The 19,571-nt window shown below is 41.4% G+C and overlaps 1 long non-coding RNA gene across 1 annotated transcript in view; it reads right to left on the bottom strand.

Moving 5' to 3' along the window:
• The window catches only part of LOC105726625 (uncharacterized), a 50,423-nt gene extending 34,238 nt beyond the window's left edge, over positions 1-16,185 (bottom strand). Inside the window, exons 1-2 of the long non-coding RNA XR_001109591.2 lie at positions 16,075-16,185; positions 14,393-14,436 (exon numbers count right to left, since the gene is read on the bottom strand). This is a non-coding gene — a long non-coding RNA (uncharacterized LOC105726625). The remainder of the gene's footprint in view (positions 1-14,392; positions 14,437-16,074) is intronic.
• Between the last annotated feature and the right edge of the window lie 3,386 nt (positions 16,186-19,571).

Here is a 19,571-nt window from a genome sequence, read left to right as displayed (position 1 = left end):
CTTCAGGGCCTGGTACATAGTAGGTGCTCAATGAAGATTTCTTGAATAAATAAATAAATGGATAAGTAAACTCAGGGCTGGATGAAGACAAGGCAGAGATACAAACTGGAGACAAGCAGAGACAGGATAATAGTTATTTCCTCAGCAGCCCTGGGAAGCACCTGAGAAACCAGACACAAACCTGCCGACCCTGTGATGGTCAATACCAAACCTATTTCATTTAAACTTGTATTTCCAGCACCTAACTGAGCCTGGCTGCCAACAGTGCTCAAAAATTTGTTGTGGAATACATGACTGCTTTTGCAAGATGAATGCTAGCATTATTTAGCTTAAAATGAATTAAGGTTTTCAATGCTCTCCATGTCTTTAGCGAAAATTCTATATTAGTTCAATTTCTAAGTTTTTGTTAGCTCTGTTTTTAAGTGTTGAATCAATTCCAACTTATCAATCAAACTCAGAGTTGTCATTAGAGCATCTGCTTTGCTAACATGAGTGTGTTTATATTTTATTGAGCTTTCTACTTTTACAAGCCCGACATCCTAGTACATGCCAGGCCATCTCCAGATCAAGAAACTATAAATGGAACACCAACATTTTATGAGCTATTAATAGACCATCAATGAGGAAAGGGGAGAGGTTCTGAAGACTCATAGATTTGGCAAATTTTACATTAAATGAATAATTATTCAATGCAGGATTGCTCAGAGCCTATGTTATATTAATGTGAAATTATGATTCCACTAAGAGGGTGTCAAAAGATGTCATTTTCAAAGTTATTTATTAGTGGAACTCTATTTTAGGTGTTTCTCATGGAACACCATTTAGCAATTGTGAGGTTACTATTCCCAAAACACAGCTTAGAAAATGCTGTTTTCCAGAATATCAAACCATGAGGCTTTTTTGCATTTTCCAAACCACTTAGTTTGCTTAAATGACTATTCTACCATAATTAAGGGAGGTGTGCACTCATTCACACTTCTCACCCACTCCTCTTAAGAACAGAAGCACAAGAATCCAGAGACTGGGCTTTGATATGAGCTTGGCTTAGTACAAATTACAGCTCTGCCACTTACCAATTGTGTAACATCCTACAAATTAATTACTTCTTAGCTTTAGTTTTCTCATCCATAAAAATAAGAACAATCACAGAACAGTAGACAGACTCCATAGTCATCATGGTCAGTGATAACCATGACAGGGCATGGCCAGGCCTGGCACAGAGCAGGTGATATTTCATTCATGGAGTATCAGGCACAGTGGAGAGTCTGAATGCAGCTATTAAAAGAAAAAACAGACAAAAGTCCCCTGCCCTTGGGAGATTCTAACCCAGCAGTGATAGACAGAAAGGTACACAGAGGTGGACAGGACTCCTCAGATAGTCCCCAAGTGCAGCCAGGATGGACACCAGAACTCTAGGACATGGGAAGTCTGTGGCCAAGTTCCTGGTAAAAGGAAAGCTATGAATTGTCCTTTTGCCAAGATCTGCCTGAATACTGCCTGTGCACTGTGGCTATAGCCTAATTAGTGGCAGAGGATGCCTTGATCCCTCCCGTTCCTCAGTATGATGGAGGCTCACAACAGCAGAACACCTGTGCTACCTCACACTAGAGCGTCTTTGGACACACATGCCAGCCAGCCCCATAGTGAGGACCAAAGACACAAAAGGAGACCATTTCAAGTCAAATTCATCAATTGGAATGCAATCTCTATGTTTGCTGCTAGAGAGTGATCCCACAGATATTTGTGGGTGATAAAGCCAGGCCAGGAGCCTAGAGCCCTGTTTACTGTAAAGAAGTTCCTGCAACTTTTTGAAACAGCAACTCACACCTCGATGAGCAGATGCACTGTGCCTTTTTGTACTTGTCTCCCAATGATGGAGCCGAAGGATCCACTGAGCTGCATGCATCTTCTCCATCACCTGCCTGCCTGGAAGATGGAGAAATTGTCTCTAATGCACTTGATTTTTCTCCTGCTTGCCTCCCTCCCATGGTAGCTTTCTTACAGGCACTGGGCATTTAAATGTACATTCCACTATTCATCGTGCCCAGAGCTCAAGCAAGGGCTGCTGGCCCTAGCTTCTTCACTCTGCAGGCTGAGCACACTTTGATTCCTGTCCCACCCACCTCATAAATCATAGTTCATGTTCTCATAATTATCTCATGTTTTGGGCTCAAGAGGGAGATCCTAGCAAGCTCAAGAAGAAGGTGAAATATTTAGTTTGCACCAAATGAGGAATACAACTCTACGTACTTCCTTTGTATATCAATTAGCAGCATATGGTGAGAGCCAAACACACTAATAAAGTTATAAAGAAATATAGGGGTTAGGGAGACAGATGCTTCCTCATAGGTGCCGGCAAGAGCACATGCTGCGAGCGTTGCAATTTCCCAAACAGATTGTGTGAACACCTGTATATATTCCAGGGCCCTCGTCCTCTCAAGTGCTCTCCTTGGTGTCTCCTTCCACAAGATCATCATAATTCAGAGAGAGGTACGGTGTTTAGGGTGGAGAGGCTATGTGACAAGTTTCATCTCACCCCTAGGCTGGCTGGAGTACTGTGATGAGAAGGATTCTGAGGCTGCACTTGGGCTCAGTGGGAACAAAGGCAGTGATGAGTTATTGTGTTTGTCACAGTGGGGCATGGAGCAGGTGCATGTGCACATACTGGACATGTCTGCGAATGGAAAGAACCCTGAGAAACCGAACAGCCTGTGGCCCTGAGGAAGTCATTCCCTTTCCTTAGCCTTGGTTTCCTGATCTGTAAAATCAACATGGTGATAATATTTCCATGATGGTGTCAGGGTAAAGATCAAACCAGTGAAGTGTGTAAAAAGGCTTTGAGAACTTTAAGGCATTATGCAAATAGGCATTATGCAATAGCATAGATATTGTAAAAATATCTATGCTCAAATAACCACGTATGTGCCTGAGTGTATGTGTGTGTTTGCTTTTCCAATGCTCTGGAGAGAGGTTTCTGAACTGTGGCACTTTGACACTTTGTATTGGACCATTCTTTGTTAGTAGGGGCTGGCTGGTGCCTTGGGCTCCACCTACTCAATGCTGGTAGCATCGCAACCCCGAACAGTGATGACCAGCAAACATGTCTCCAGATATTGATTGCCAAATGTCTGCTCAGTGGAAAACTGCTCCCAGTTGAGAGCCACTGGTCTAGTGCAGTAGTTTCTCCTCTGGCTGCACATTAGACTGGCCTGGGGAGCTTTTATAACAGTGTACATGGCAGGCTTCAAGCTCGAACCAGAAAGTTTTTATTTAATTGGCCAGCGATGGGTAGAGCAACAGCACCTATCCCAAGGTGATTTCAATACACATTGCAGAATTGAGAACCTTTCACAAAAGGAAAGACTCCTTTCTAAGAGAACATAGGTTCTCCTCTCTGAAAAGCTATAGCCCTCAGGGGTTCCCCAGCTGTACAGAAGACATGAAGCCACATGCTCTTTTAGGGAAAGGCCAAGGGTCCTTCCTGTGGGGAGAAATCAAGGAGGAGGTTCCCCACTCCCCAACCCAATATGCAATGTCCTTCCTCCATTCAACCACAAGAATTTTATTTTTTAAATGAGTCTATGAACAATTTATCCTTTCACAGATGACTGAGAGAGTATGATGAAGGAGATAATGAAACAGGATGGATATCCATGCACATCCATCTTGAAGCAACTTTTCAAAGACAATGAAAGCCCTAGCATCCCTTTGATGAAATGAAGCTAGAAAGAAACATAGCGAGTAACATACGACTGGGTACAAATGGTAAAATTAAAGGCAAACATTGTTGATGAGCTCACTAGAGCCTGAAGTATTGAAGCACAATATTAGCCTTGGTGGAAAATAACTTCATTGAAGTATGTCCTTCCTGCCACAGAGCTTTCCTAAGGCTCTGAAAGCATTCGTCTCTTTCAGACTCTTGCTCTCTGTCACCAGGCATGTTCAATAGAATGAACAGAGATGAGAGTTTGGGAGTGAAAGTAAAGGATAATTGAAGTCTTGCCTTGATCTACTGTTACAACTGAATAATCAGAGAGACAAATACTCAGTCCCTGCTTAGACCCTCACGGAAGCCCTTCAGCTCCTGGGGCCAGTGGAACAGTCAGTCCATCAGCATATACTTACAAGACACCCACCATAAATAAGTCACCATGCTAAGATCTCCAGGGGAAACAAAGATGGATAAGATGCAGATCCTGCCTTCTAGCTGTTTGTCGTCTAGTTAGGGACCTATAGAAACATAATCAATAATACTGAATGGCCTAAGCCTAAGTCGAAATGAATGACATCAAAGAGAGACACCAAGCTGGGGCGTTTCACAGGAAACCAAGTAAAAAGTGGGCATGGAAACAGAGCAGTGCAATCAGTCCCTTGACATTGTTTCTTACAGATTGATGTGCATTGGGCTGTTAGCCTCCTGAGTGAAGGAGGAAAGCACCTAGCAGAGATTCATGTAACAGAGAAAAGATAGAATGACACCTGTCTCCTCCTTGGGTAAGAGACGTGGGGTGGAGGAGGCACAGGCAGGAGCAAAGCGGGTGAGGCAGAGGGTCAGAGGAAAGGATCACCTCTCTTCTCTGAGTGGTGAGCAATGGTGAGACAAGCAGGAACTTGGTGAGGGTGCAGAGAAGGGGAAGTTTTTGCCCCTTGCCATGGAGCAGAAGTAGCCTTCGGGGAAGACCTTAGTCTTTCAGCACAGAAAAAAGGGATCTTGGTATGTGGCAAGGATATGACCAGGGTGATCTCAAGAGAGCAGTATGAAACTGCACACATGGGGCCCCTGTGTGTCACCCTTTGGGGATTGCTGGATGCATTTGGCATATCTTTTAGGGATCTGTCTGTCAGCACATATCTTCATTCTGAGCTTGGGAGCTGGGGAAATGCTCTGTGATACCAGTGGATGGGCCAAAGGAAGGTAACAAAGCAGAAAACACACTGGAGGAAAGCCTGCTTTGACTACCTTTGCCTGTAAAAATATGTGTGAGGTGAGCAGTACTGTAAATAATCAGCACTATACCAGCTGAGACCAACATGTCACTAGGACCAAGCCCCTGAAATCTCTCTTGGCCAAGGAGGTTGTGCTTGAACCATGACCCCTAGCCCTGGGGGTGTCAAGGAGCATAATCTAGTGGCTTGTGTCCCCAGTGAGGCTTCGCTTGGGCCACCTGAAATCCCAGTTGGGACTTCTGGATTGTTGCTATGGGGCTACCACTAGTCCAACCCCTTTCTCCACTTGGGGCTACCACCTAGTCCAGGGCCCTTTCTCTGCTACCTCTTAACTGTTCTTGCTCCTAGAGCATATCTTTCACACAGCAGCAGAGTGAGCCTTTGGAAGCTCCAATTAGACCACAGCACTGTCCTGCTCGAAAAACTTCCAGTGGCTTCCCTTATTACTTATGGTGAAATTCACATTTCTTTCCATGCCCATTTGCCCCACAGCGTCTACCCTGCCTGCTCCCCAGACTTTTCTCCAACTCTGTCTTGCTCATTTCACTCCAGTGCCAATGGCTTCATCCTAGACCTACAAGCCTCTAACCCATTTTCTACTCAAGAATCTTTGCACTTGCTGACAATGTATTATTCCCCATATATCTCATAATTGTTCCATCTCCTCATTCAGGTCTCTACTCAAACATTATGTCTCCAGAGAGCCCCTCCTTGACTATGTTCCCTAAAGAAGTTCCCATCACTTTCTAGCTCCTTATCCTACTTAGTATTTCCTCCTAGCACTTACCTCCCAAAATCACATAATAAATTTACTGAAGTGTTTATTGTTTATCCCTCATAATAGAATACAAACTCCAGGGGGACAATCGATGCCTGGTGCCTAGAACAGTGCCTGCCACATACTAAGCACACAATAAATACATATTCAATGAAGAACGAGCAACCTCTTCCAAAACTATTAGGCAAATTCCTAAGTGCTCTCATCCCTCTTTTGAAGGAAGCCACTCACATGCACTGAGCTTCGTGATTACAAAAGGTCCCCAGGACTTTTGGCCCTAACTGAACAGTCCTGTTTGTTCCCTAACCATCCCAGCATGCATCAGCACTGGTGGTTTATTAGCTATTTTTGTTTGTTTTTGCTTCTTTCTGCCCAGATGAGTATCATCCCCACAAAACAAGAATCATGCCTGTTTGTTAACTGCTGTAACCTCAATGCCTGGCAAAGAATAAATGCTCAGTAAAAAGTTGTTGGACATAAATCTAGCTAAGCCAAGATTCCATTGGTTGCTTAATATTTTGCACCCAAGGGACAGATCTTACATTTACTATCACTAAATACTATTGTGTTAGATTCAACTCAACATTCCTGTCCACCCAAATGTCTGAGATCCTGCTTCTGTCATTCAGCATATCCCCATCCCTGGCTCTCTATGGAAATGTCATAAAGCTGCTGTCATACTGCCCAAAGTAATTTATAGATTCAGTGCTATTCCCATCAAACTACCATTGACTTTCTTCATAGGATTGGAAAAACTACTTTAAATTTCATATGGAACCAAAAAAGGAGCCCACATACCCAAGACAATCCTAAGCAAAAAGAATAAACCTAGAGGCATCATGCCACTTGACCTCAAACTGCACTACAAGGCTACAGTAACCAAAACAGCATGGTACTGGTGCCAAAAAAGATATATAGACCAATGGAACAGAACAGAGGCCTCAGAAATAACACCACATATCTACAACCATCTAATCTTTGACAAACCTGACAAAAACAAGCAATAGGGAAAGGATTCCCTATTTAATAAATGGTTTTGGGAAAACTGGTGAGCCATATGCAGAAAGCTGAAACTGGAACCCTTCCTTACACCTTATACAAAAATTAACTCAAGATGGATTAAAGACTTAAACATACGACCTAAAACTATAAAAACCCTAGAAGAAAACCTAGGCAATACCATTCAGGACATATGCATGGGCAAAGACTTTATGACTAAAACACCAAAAGCAATGGCAACAAAAGCCAAAATTGACAAATGGGATCTAATTAAACTAAAGAGCTTCTACACAGCAAAAGAAACTATCAGCAGAGTGAACAAGCAACCTACAGAATGGGAGAAAATTTCTGCAATCTATCCATCTTACAAAAGGTTAATATCCAGAATCTACAAAGAACTTAAACAAATTTACATGAAAAAAACAAACAACCCCATCAAAAAGTGGGTGAAGGATATGAATAGACATTTCTCAAAAACAGACACTTATGCAGCCAATAGACACATGAAAACATGGTCATCATCACTGGTCATTAGAGAAATGCAAATCAAAGCCACAATGAGATACCATCTCACGCCAGTTAGAATGCCATTCATTAAAAACTCAAGAAACAACAGTTACTGGAAAGGATGTGGATAAATAAGAATGCTTTCACACTGTTGGTGGGAGTGTAAATTAGCTCAACCATTGTGGAAGACAGTGTGATGATTCCTCAAGGATCTAGAACTAGAAATACCATTTGACTGAGCAATCCCATTACTGGGTATATACCCAAAGGATTATAAATCACTCTACTATAAAGACATATATACACATATATGTTTATTGTGGCACTGTTCACAGTAGCAAAGCCTTGGAACCAACCCAAATGCTCATCAATGATAGACTGGATAAAGAAAATGTGGCACATATACACCATGGAATACTATTCAGCCATAAAAAAGGATGAGTTCGGCTGGGAGTGGTGGCTCAAGCCTGTAATCCCAGCACTTTGGGAGGCCAAGGCAGGTGGATCACAAGGTCAAGAGATCGAGACCATCCTGGTCAACATGGTGAAACCCCGTCTCTACTAAAAATACAAAACATTAGCTGGGCGTGGTGGTGTGTGCCTGTAATCCCAGCTACTCGGGAGGCTGAGGCAGGAGAATTGCCTGAACCCAGGAGGCGGAGGTTGCAGTGAGCCGAGATCGCGCCATTGCATTCCAGCCTGGATAACAAGAGTGAAACTCCATCTCCAAAAAAAAAAAAAAAGGATGAGTTCATGTCCTTTGCAGGGACATTGATGAAGCTGGAAACCATCATTCTCAGCAAACTAACATAAGAACAAAACCAAATACCGCATGTTCTCACTCATAGGTGGGAGTTGAACAATGAGAACACACGGACACAGGGAGGGGAACATCATCACTGGGGCCTGCCATGGGGGCGACAGTTGAGGGAAGGGAGAGCATTAGTAGAAATCCCTCATGTAGATGACAGGTTGATGGGTGCAGGAAACCACCATGGCACATGTATACCTGTGCAACAAACCTGCAGATTCTGCACATGTACTCCAGAACTTTAAGTATAATCAAAAAAACGAAAAGAAAAAAAAAAAGCTGCTGTCACATCATTTTTAAGCCAGTGAAGACAGTAGCAGACAAGTGTTGTCTGTTCCGGCAGACAACCCTCTTCCTGCCTCCTTTGTCTCACTGCTGATCATGTTGTAAAACTCAGGGTTTAGCCCCGGCCCCTCCTCTACATACCACCCTTCTGCTACCCCACTCTCCAAAAAGAGGAGGCATAAAATAGACAATGGGCTTGGGAACAGGCTAGACCAAGGTTTGAATCCCTGATTCTTCACTTAATTGCTTTGTAAATGCTGTTAATTCCCTTTGCCTCCCTGCATTTCAGTTTCCTTTATCTGAGACATAGAGATAAATTTACCACCTCTAGAAGTATTGTGCAGACTAAACACGGTGACATGAAGTACCCAGTACCATGTCAGACACTTGAGAAATGTGTGATCTATACGCATTTAAAACAAAACAAACAGGCTGGATGCAGTGGCTCACTCTTGTAATCCCAGCACTTTTGGAGGCCAAGGAGGGTTGATCACCTAAGGTCGGGAGTTCGAGAACAGCCTGACCAACATAGAGAAACCCCAACTCCACTAAAAATACAAAATTAGCCAGGCATGGTGGCACGTGCCTGTAATCCCAGCGACTCAGGAGGCTGAGGCAGAAGAATTGCTTGAACCCAGGAGGAGGAGGTTACGGTGAGCCAAGATTGTGCCACTGCGCTCCAGCCTGAGCAACAAGAGTGAAACTCCATCTCAAAAAACAACAACAACAACTCTGGCAGGTCAAATTTGGAAACAAGAGAGGAGAGTGAAACCCAGGTATTTCACAAAGTCTTTCTAAGACAAAGTGGGGGGGGGGGTATCCCAATACATCTGCAAAATAGTCTCCAATCAAAGGTCATGTAGACAGCTGTGGCCACTGGTTTAAGGTCCGCATGCATCCATGTACCTGAAGAAGGGTTGTAAGGCTTGTACGTGGAGGAAAAAACAAAAGGGGTGAAGTACATGGAAACACAGGAATACTGGTGGACTGTTGGAGGGCCAACTGGCAGGCCTGTGGCTCCTCACTCTGCCCCACCATCCTTACAGCACCTATTCAGCACGCTCACCCAGCTGGCATTTTTGCATCTATCTAAAACTCATTTAAATAATGGGGCAAACGGTAAAGATGGGGAAATAATCATAAAAAGCTCAGGGAAAGGTATGCAAATAGAAAACTCCACAAACCTGGAGGAGGCTGGTAGAACAAAGATAATCAGAAGCATTATCAACACACCCCAGGTGTGCGCTCACTGGGAGCCTGAGTGGGGAGCTTATGCCAGGAGGGAGGAGAGGCACCCCCTCCCTGCTTAGGGTCTTATATCTGATTTTATTTATAAGCCTGCTGTTTCTCTCAAGCTCCAAAGAAGGCTGGCAGATGGAGTTCAGCCATATTTTGGAGTGGAGGAAAGTGTAAGTTAGGTGTTTCCCATAATGTCTCTTCTCAATACTGTTCCAGAAATATGTCCATCCTGATAAGCAAGCTCCAGAGATGCGTTAAAAATGAAGTCCAATATCACTGCCTTCGGTTCAAAGCTCTCAGTGGCTTTCACCTTGCTCAGAATAAAGGCTGCCCTCCTTTCCCTCCAGGTAAGACTGGCCCTCTGACTTCAGCCCCTTCCTCCTTCCCTGTCTCTGTCTAGCCTATTCTGGTCCTTGCAGATCCATAAACCCACCCCAGGGCTTTCATTTCAGCTTCTTTGCTCACCTCTCCCTCTCTTCTTTCAGTCTTGGCTCAATTGCCTTGGTCTCTTAGAGCCTCTCTCTCTTCATGCAAACTAACTGCAAACCCTCCCTCCTCCTGACTCTCCCTTTCCTGGCTTTGTCTTCATTGGCGCTGACCACCATCTAATATAACTTATATTCAGCTTCTCATTTTTAGAATCTCTTTCTCCTAACTAGAATGTAAGCACAATGAGCACAGGGCATTTGGTCTACATCTCTACCAGCATCTCCCCAGCACTGACAACATTACCTGACACATGGTAGGGACTTAGTAAACAAAGATTTGTTGAATTAATGTCTTTTTGTTGAGTAAAGCTACACACATTTCTCCCATTTTTTCTTTTTTTCTAGCTTGTGGCCTGCTGAGCTGACTAAAGGAGCTAATTCCTGATGAAAAGCGTACGTGCTACACCTGGTACAGGATACATATTTAACCAACAATGGCTGCTATTATTATTGGCCAAGTTTAACCTCTGTGAAGTGGGCACTGGTAGCAGTGCTATCCTCATTGTGCTGCTCAGGGAGAAACTGAATGAGAATAGTGGTGGAGATTAAGGCACGGTTTCATGCTACTGGCACAAAAAAGGACTGGGAGCAGGGCTGAACCAGAGGGTGAGACTCAGAGGTCAGGCAGGAAAAGTTGAGAAGACAGAGAGTAGAAATCATAACCAGGGTGACTCTCTAGCCTGTGGTCTTTCAAACTACAGGAAAAGCCATGCTGGCAGCTGCATGCGTCTTGATTACAGCTAACTGTGGATGGTGATCCCCTCCAACCACAACCCTTTTCCCCAAGGAAAACCTTTTTCTCATCACCCAAGTAAGCAAGGCACAGAGCTGAGTCTGATTCCTCCAGGGGCTCTCACTCTAGCCAGGCTGCATGGATTGACACACCCAATATGTTGGGTCACATTTCCCAAAGGGCAGTCAGTTGCATGCCATAAAACTGAGGACAATAAAGGTGGTGCATATGTGGACACCAGTCCCTTACCAACACCATCACTATACACAGAATCTCTGACAGGCCTCGGGGCCTCTTCATGGACTGGCCCCTGCCCCTGTTGCTCCCCTCCCTTCTCAGGGCTACAGTCACACTAGTAGCTCTAGTTCTTTGCAGGCCTTTTGTCTAGACACTTTCCCCTTTCCGGCATCTGTTCACCTCCTATTCCTCTTTTAGGTCACATATCCAAGCACTGCCCACCCCCGCTCTGCCCCCCGACAGAGGCTGTTTCTTACTTCCTAGGATTAAGTCTTTCACTTGTATAACCTTCCCTTGTTGCATCCTATAGGCATATTATAGGCTGTGTGTATGTCTGTGTGTGTGTGTGTGTGTGTGTGTGTGTGATTATAAATTAGTTCATAAAAATCTCACTCACTGAAACCCATCCTCCCAGAAACAAGCCTATCTCCTCTCAGTATCATTATCCTCAATTTATCATCTCTTCTCACTCTGTTTTCAGGTTTTCCATCAAGACAACAGTAGTCCCAGCAGTTACAGCCACAACATGCTCTTCAGACATTTGCAGTCCTGATTTTAGCCTGGACTGAGTACCCAACATCTCTTTCAGAACTTACCTCAAATGCATCTCTGTAGAGATATCTGCTGACCATCCCATCTGCAAAGCAGTCCCTCTACCATTATTAGCTGTAGTCTTCATCACCCTGCTAATCCTCAAAAGCTGGTTCTGAGACTAGGAGCAGTAGTATCACCTGAGAACTTACTAGAAATTCAAAACCTTAGCTTGACCCTAAACTGAGTAAGCCAGAATTTACATTTCAACACGATTCCCCAGACCACCAGGATGCATAGGAAAGTTTAAAAACCATTACAGCACTTCTCACAGCCTACAGTTACCTAATTTATTTAATAGTTGCCTATCTCACTTTCAACCAAAAACAAAGTTCTATGAAATCAGGGAAACTGTTTGTCCTATTATCATTGTATTTCCACTGCATAGCACAGTACCTGATACATGACAGGTGCCAAATAAGTATGAATGATTTAATGAATACATTAAAGAAAGAATGATTGAATAAATTTCCAGTTTCTTTAAACTCTAATGATTTATGATCAGTGGTCATCTCTTCCCAGTTCATTTTCCTGCTCCCTATAGGCTAAGTTGAGCTCACCTGCCTTCATCAGGCATTTAGACAGCATCTTCCATACAGGATGTCCTGTGCTATTACTGGGAATAGTGAAAAGCTGTGCCTGCTCACAAAGATCTCACCGTTTAAATAAAAGGTTGACTCAAGAGAAACAACTCCTTTCTTTTTTCTGAATATGTCTTTGGTTTCTAACCCCGTCTCCTGAACTCTCAACAGTAGGCACATTTTTCAGTCCTCACTTGCCAAAGAATGGTCCAGGTTCTCCCCATAGAGTCTTTTCCCAACTAGATAAGTAGAACTTTCTTTTTTTTCCAGCCTGTCACTGTTCATGTTTTTTCATTGCTAATGAGTTCTTATCAAGTTCCTGAAAATGGTGCAAGCTGAACCACTGAGGTTTTCAGAAACACATCAGAACCACTACCCTCACATATGCAATGGGCTACCTTCAGTCCCATGGAATTTCCAGCCATCATAGCCTAAAGGTTCTCATTTGCTCATTTTGCATGGCAGATTATCTACCCCTCACGCCCTAGATAACTGTGTTTAAGTCTAGCTTTAACTCTAGCTTCCTTGCTTTTCCTTAATCAATAGTTCGCCAAGTCCCTTGCTGCCCATTATGCTCTTCTCCTTCCCTCTAAGGGGACTCCTCTTTATCCTTGCAGATGCAATTTATGGTATAAGAAACTTTATTCCCACAATTGTTTACATCAACAATAAAGGACAAAAACTATGATCACATTAGCACGGGCTGAAAAGGCATTTGATAAGCTCTTATGGCCATATGTACTTTAAGTAAAACACACAAAATAGGAATCAAAAGGAAATGTTTAAATATGATAAATGCCTTGTAACAGAAGGTAATAACAAATATTAAAATAAGAGTAACTTTTCATTAAAATCAGAAATTAGATATCAATGACTACTATCACCAACATATTAGTCAGCATGGTCTAAATGGTTCCAGCTAATGTAGTAAGATAAGAAAAATTAAATAAAAAGACCAAAACTGGAAAAGAACATATAAAATTTTACTTTGTTTGGCTGATGATTTGGTTGCATATGTAGAATGCCCATATAAGTTAACTTTTAAAATTCTATAATTAGTGAGAAGATTTGATAAGGCTCAAGGACCTAAGAAGAATCTGAGGGGAAAATAGATTCTCTAACTAGCAATAAGTACCTAAAAATGGAAATAATTTTAAAATTTACAATACTTAAAAAATGATTAAAAGGCAAATTTATTTATTTATTTTCTGAGACTAAGTCTTGCTCTGTTGCCCAGGCTGGAGTGCAGTGGCGTGATCTCAGCTCACTGCAACCTCTGCCTGCCAGGTTCAAGCAATTCTCCTGCCTCAGCCTCCCAAGTAGCTGGGATTACAGGTGCCTGCCACCATCCCTGGCTAATTTTTGTAGTTTTAGTAGAGACAGGGTTTCACCATCTTGGCCAGGCTGATCTTGAACTCCTGACCTCGTGATCCACTCACTTCCGCCTCCCAAAGTACTAGGATTACAGGCATGAGCCATCGCGCCTGGCCAAAAAGGTAAAATTTAACAAGAAAGTCATAGAACCTATATAAATAAAACTATAAAAACTTATTGGAGGACATAAAACAGATTTTGAACAAATGGAAAGAGAAACTAAGTTCTTCATTAGGGAAATGTAGTATCATAAAAGTGTCAAAATTATACATATATAAATATGTAAAATTTAATGATACTTCTATTAAAACATGAATAGAATTTTTCTTTGCTTTGAAGGTAAAATTAACTTCAGTTGATATAGATTTAAAAATTGCTCAATAATACTAAAATTTACACACACACACACACGTGTATATATATATATGTGTGTGTGTGTGTGTATATATATATATATATATATATATATATATATATAAAATTAAGATGAGGGATTCGGCTTACCAGACATCAAAACACACTACAAAGCCTCTTCAAACAAATAAATATAATAACAGCATAAGGATAGAAAAATTAATCCGTGGAGAAGATCCAGAAATAGATCCTAATGAATATAAGATTTCTATATATGGCAAAAGAGATATCTTCATCCAATGAGGAAAAGCTAGCTTATTTTATAAATGACCATGCCCAAATGGCTCCTAGATTAAAAGAATAAGAAGTTGGACTATCTCATACCACATAAAAAATAAATTCACATGTCTTAAACAAAGCTCGCTATATAAAAAGTTATATAAAAAATTGCAAAAAAATTGTACTTACTTATACTCTAGGGGTGGAAGGCCTTCATACCCAAGAAGGGATCACTAGATTTTAAAGGGAAACACAAGACACATGTCTATGTAAACATCAACCACAAACTATATATGATGTAACTAGAAGCCATAACTGTACAAACATAGCTAAGGGTAACATTTTCCAACTTAACAGAGAAATCAAAGATTTGGGAAGCATTTGCAATGCAGGTGACAGATAGCAGGTTAATATCTATGCTATATAAACAGCTCTTACAAACTGACAAAGAGAAACAGTCCCATAGAAATATAAACAAAGAATATGAATACGCAATTCAAAGAATAGCAAACCCAACTGCCAATTAAGATATGAAAATATATTCAGTCTCGTTGGTAGTCAGAGAAATGTAAATTAAAGTAACGAGTTATTATTACAGGCTCATGTACCAGGCAAAAAATTTAAATGATAGTTAAGACCTGTTGCTGGTGGGGATGATGGGAAAGTTCTCTTATCACTGGCAGAAATACAGAGCATTTCTGGAAACCACATGGATATATGTATTAAGGTTAAAAACGTGCATGCCCTTCAACCCAGAAACAGCATTCTTGCAGTTTTGCTCTACAGAAATAAAAGTTTCAGTCGCTAAAGATACATGTTTAGAGATGTTTATTACAGCATTCTTCAATGAGGAAAAAATATGGAAAATAGTAAATGTCCATTAGTAGGGGCATATTTATTACATTATAGTATATTCACACTATGAAATATCATATTATATGATGCAGCCAAATAAATAAATAAGAATTCGAACAATTATTGAGAATAGAACTATTATGAAGTCCCAGACATAAAGCAGTATGCATATTATACCATGTTTTAACAAAACATTTTTTAAAAATCCTATGTGTGTGTGTATGTGTGTGTGTGTGTGTGTGTGTGTGTATGTATAGATAAAAATAATTATGTAAGAATGGAGAACAGAATGGAAAATATGCAACCGATTATTAGCATGGGTTTATGGCATGGTTGAGAGGGTCAGTTAATAAGGAGTTGTGGCACTGATTAAGGTGGAGCTGAGCAGAGAGATGGCAGAGCAAAGCAAGCCCCAGAGAAAAAAAGACTATACTAACAAAAACATCAACAAATCAGTGGGCATAATATGACTCCCTTTTTGTATGAAGTGTTTGTGTATGTGTGTTAGAAAACAAAGACAGAGCACCTGATCTAATTTACTTCTTACAGCTTCATCCCTGCCTAGCAGGGTAACCTGCATGTTATGATATTTTTCAGCCAACCTAGACACCAACTGACCCCTCTGTACTCTTGTGTATGGTGTGGAAGTGTCTGCATTCTTTTGTCATGAAAAGAAGGGTAGGGAAATCTGTACAAACCTCAAGTGGGATGAGACAAGAGGATATAGGAAATGGAGTATTGGTTGGGGGAGATGATGACCCTTTATGAATATATCTAGTGGTGAGCCCCTACTGACTCATAAGAGTTCATTGTTAAACATTCAGTTTACAAGACAGCTATTAAACCTAGCCATTATAGGCTGGCCACGGTGGCTCCCACTGGTAATCCCAGCACTTTGGGAGGCCGAGGCGGGTGGATCACCTAAGGTCAGGAGTTTGAGACCAGCCTGACCAACATGGTGAAACTCCATCTTTACTAAAAATACAAAAAAATTAGCATGGTGTGGTGGCACGTACCTGTGACCCCAGCTACTTGGAAGGCTGAGACAGGAGAATCGCTTGAACCTGAGAAGCAGAGGTTGCAGTGACCTGAGAATGCACCACTGTACTCCAGCCCAGGCAAGAAGAGCCAAACGCCATCTCAAAAACAAAACACAACAAAAACCTAGCCATTATTAAACATTAAATTATATAAACTTATAATTAAATAAATATATTAAAAACATGAGTAACAAATAGGTAATACTTATGACTTCTTAATTATTTTACTATTTTTACTATTATCTGTGCTCTTGAGAATGCTATGCAATGGAGTGGGACTGTACATCTCTTTCCAGCTCCATGGTCAGTAATGTCACATTGGTAGTTTGAAACCAGCCATGGTGGAAGTATTTACACCACAGAAATTGGCAACCACTACAAGATAGGGCTTGGCTTATTGTTTGGATCACTGCCTAGAGTTAAGAGGGTGATGGAGAAGATGTTCATAATGCAGATTAAACTTAATGGGTATGTCTGTAGCTGTTACATTGTGAATAGCACAAAATGTTGAGAGTGTATTTTTCAGGTTATCCAATTCAATAAAGCTGTGCCTAATGTCACTGATGAATGAGTAACGTTCTGATATGTTTTCACTGTTTCCCTTTTGCCTTACATAACATTACAACATTACTGTATATCTTTGTTAATCTAAATGAAAATATCAATCAACTTTCATGAACACATACTTGCTTGTTAATTGCAACTATCATTTGTCTATGGATGCAAGAGTTTGGTAAAAAATCAACAAAAATGTTCTGTGAGAATTCAACTGTCTATCTACATGGGATTTATAGTAAAGAATATTCATATTTTTGTTATTTATAAATGGCATGCTATGTATCCCCACTCATAATAAGCTGATGTAAGTAAAAACCTATTTTTCCCAGAGAACTTGTTATCAAAGATTTACCTGATTACCAGCACTGCTTGTATCACTTATCATTATAAGCATGCACATTTAAAAAATATATAAACAAAAGAAAAATCTTAAATAGTTAAAAGGCACCTCCTCTGAGAAGCTTTTCCTGGTTCCCCCAGTCCTCCCTGCTTGATACTCCACCAGCAACTTTATGTAGCTCTTCGTTGTTGCATTTGCCCTTGGAGCAAGGATTGTGTTCAGTCTTTTCTCTCACAGGGGCCACCTCATGCAGAGTAGCTGCCCAGCACATGAATCCATCAATCAACTGGGCAATCCGAATGAGGAAGGTGCATATGACAGAGGCTCAGAGACCAGATTTGAACAGGAAAAAGTGGGCCAGCTTCCCTCAAAATACTTACTTGGGACCCCAGGGGACTGGTAGTAATTGAACTTTCAACTAGAATTCTGTAGCTGAGCTTGAATCCTTTATGGATTCATTTCATCAACAGAATTTCCAGCTCCTGCATTGTGAATATGCACAAGGATGTGTGCACTCTCTTTGTTTCTTTTACCTGCCTTCTTTTTATCATCTTCATTTTCAGAGTGTAAGAGTTACTCCATAAATAAAGATACAATCTCATATTCTTGACAGTAAAAGGTCCTGGCCCCTAGTAGGATTTTCTTATCTCAAGTTGATGGGTAGACTGAAAAATCTCAGTGGGAAGGTACATCTTGCTCTCTGAGGGTCTGTGTGCTGCAGCCAATATAGCTAACCATGACAGGGAGTAGAGACAGGCTGAGAATTACATTGTTACAGAGAAAAAAATAAACATCTTTATTTTTTCAAATGAAAGCATTCCTCTCAGTGTGGGGTGTAGTATTGTGCAGGGGCTTTGAGCCTGGAGTTGTCAGAAGGATCTGCCCTCAAACGTTAGCCCTGCTACTGATTAGCTGCTGGCCTTGGGCAGGGTAGTTGCCCTTGGTGGACCTCACTGTCTTCATCTAGATGACGGGGATTGGAATTGCATTGTGCCTTTCACATGTTGTAAAGATTAAACACAGGCTGTGAAATGAAAGCATGTGTACACACAAAGACGTATACATGGATCTTTGCAACAGTTTTATGTGTAATAGTGAAATGCTGAAAATAATCCAGCTGACACCAACATGTGAATGTACAGACAAATTGTGGTACATTCACATAATGGAATAGTACTCAGCAACAAAGAGGGATAAGCTGTTGATATGCACCATAACATGACAAAGTTCAACATAATTATGTTGGGTAAAGGCAGTGAAACCAAAATTTTATTTTACTTTATTTTATTTTATTTTTTGAGACGGAGTCTCCTCTGTCACCCAGGCTGGAGTGCAATAATGTGATCTTGGCTCACTGCAACCTCCACCTCCCAGGTTCAAGCGATTCTCCTGCCTCAGCCTCCCTAGTAGCTGGGACTACAGGTGTGTGCCACCATGCCCCACTAATTTTTTGTATTTTTAGTAAAGATGGGATTTCATCATGTTAGCCAGATGGTCTTGATCTCCTGACCTCGACATCCACCTGCCTCAGCCCCCCAAAGTGCTGGGATTACAGACGTGAGCCACTGCGTCAAGCACAAAGTTTTATTTTTATAATGTTCCAGAAAATGTAAATACAGTGAGAGAAAGCAGATTGGTGGTTACCTGGGGACAGAACTGGAGGTTACAGGAGAGAGGAAGAAAGAAGGGAGTAGAAAGAGATATAAGGAAACTTCTCAGGCTGATGCATGTGTTCATTATTTTGATTGTGATCATGGTTTCATGGGTGAATTGTTTGTCAATACATTAAATTGTATACTCTAAATATGTACGGTTTGTTAAATAGCAATTATAATTCAGTAAAGCAGCTTAAAAGTTTGTAGAGTAATAGATGTGACAGTTGCTGGTGTACAGTAAAAGATCAATAAATGGTGGCTGTTAGGGTGAAGATGATGATGAAAAAGCAGACTATGATGACAATGACGATATTCCTGCTGTTGTCACTCCTGGGAGAGAATACTCCTTCTTGATCACACTCTTTTTCTCTTCCTCCATTAATCACTTTGACCAGCCAAGGTCCACATTAGTTCTTATCTGCTCAGTGCTTTGCTAGGCATTCCCTCTTCTGACAGCCAATATCCTCTCTGGCTCAAAACATTTCACTGTACACCATTTGAAAGTCTTGACCAGAGGTTCAGGCAGACAGGGGCTGACATCTGCTTTATTACTTCCTAACTTGTACAAGCCTCAGTTTTCCAGTCTGTGAACTGGGGATGGTAATAGCAGTGATATCGTTGGCACACTTAGAGGAAGGAATACAGGTAAAACACCGAGACTCATAGAGTCAGCATTCAATGTGTGGCACCTCAGTGACTTATGTCCCATCTCTTGTTGATTGGGTTATTCAGGAGCTGCTAAGTAGCACCCTCTTCTCCTCCTGAATTCTGAACAAACTGAGGCAAAGATGAGGGAGAAGCAGATGGAAGTCAGCACATCACTTTCATTCCCAAACAAGCTTAAATTAGATGGTGTTGCTGAGGTGAAATCAAAGCTTATTTTTAGTGCTAAACCTCTAAATTTGACAGATTTATCCATG

Source organism: Aotus nancymaae, unplaced genomic scaffold (assembly GCF_030222135.1).
Source record: "Aotus nancymaae isolate 86718 unplaced genomic scaffold, 86718_ANA_hifiasm-v0.15.2.pri h1tg000030l, whole genome shotgun sequence".
Lineage (NCBI taxonomy): Eukaryota > Metazoa > Chordata > Mammalia > Primates > Aotidae > Aotus > Aotus nancymaae.
Note: the sequence above shows the minus strand (reverse complement) of the source record. Positions and strands in the feature narration are given on the sequence as shown.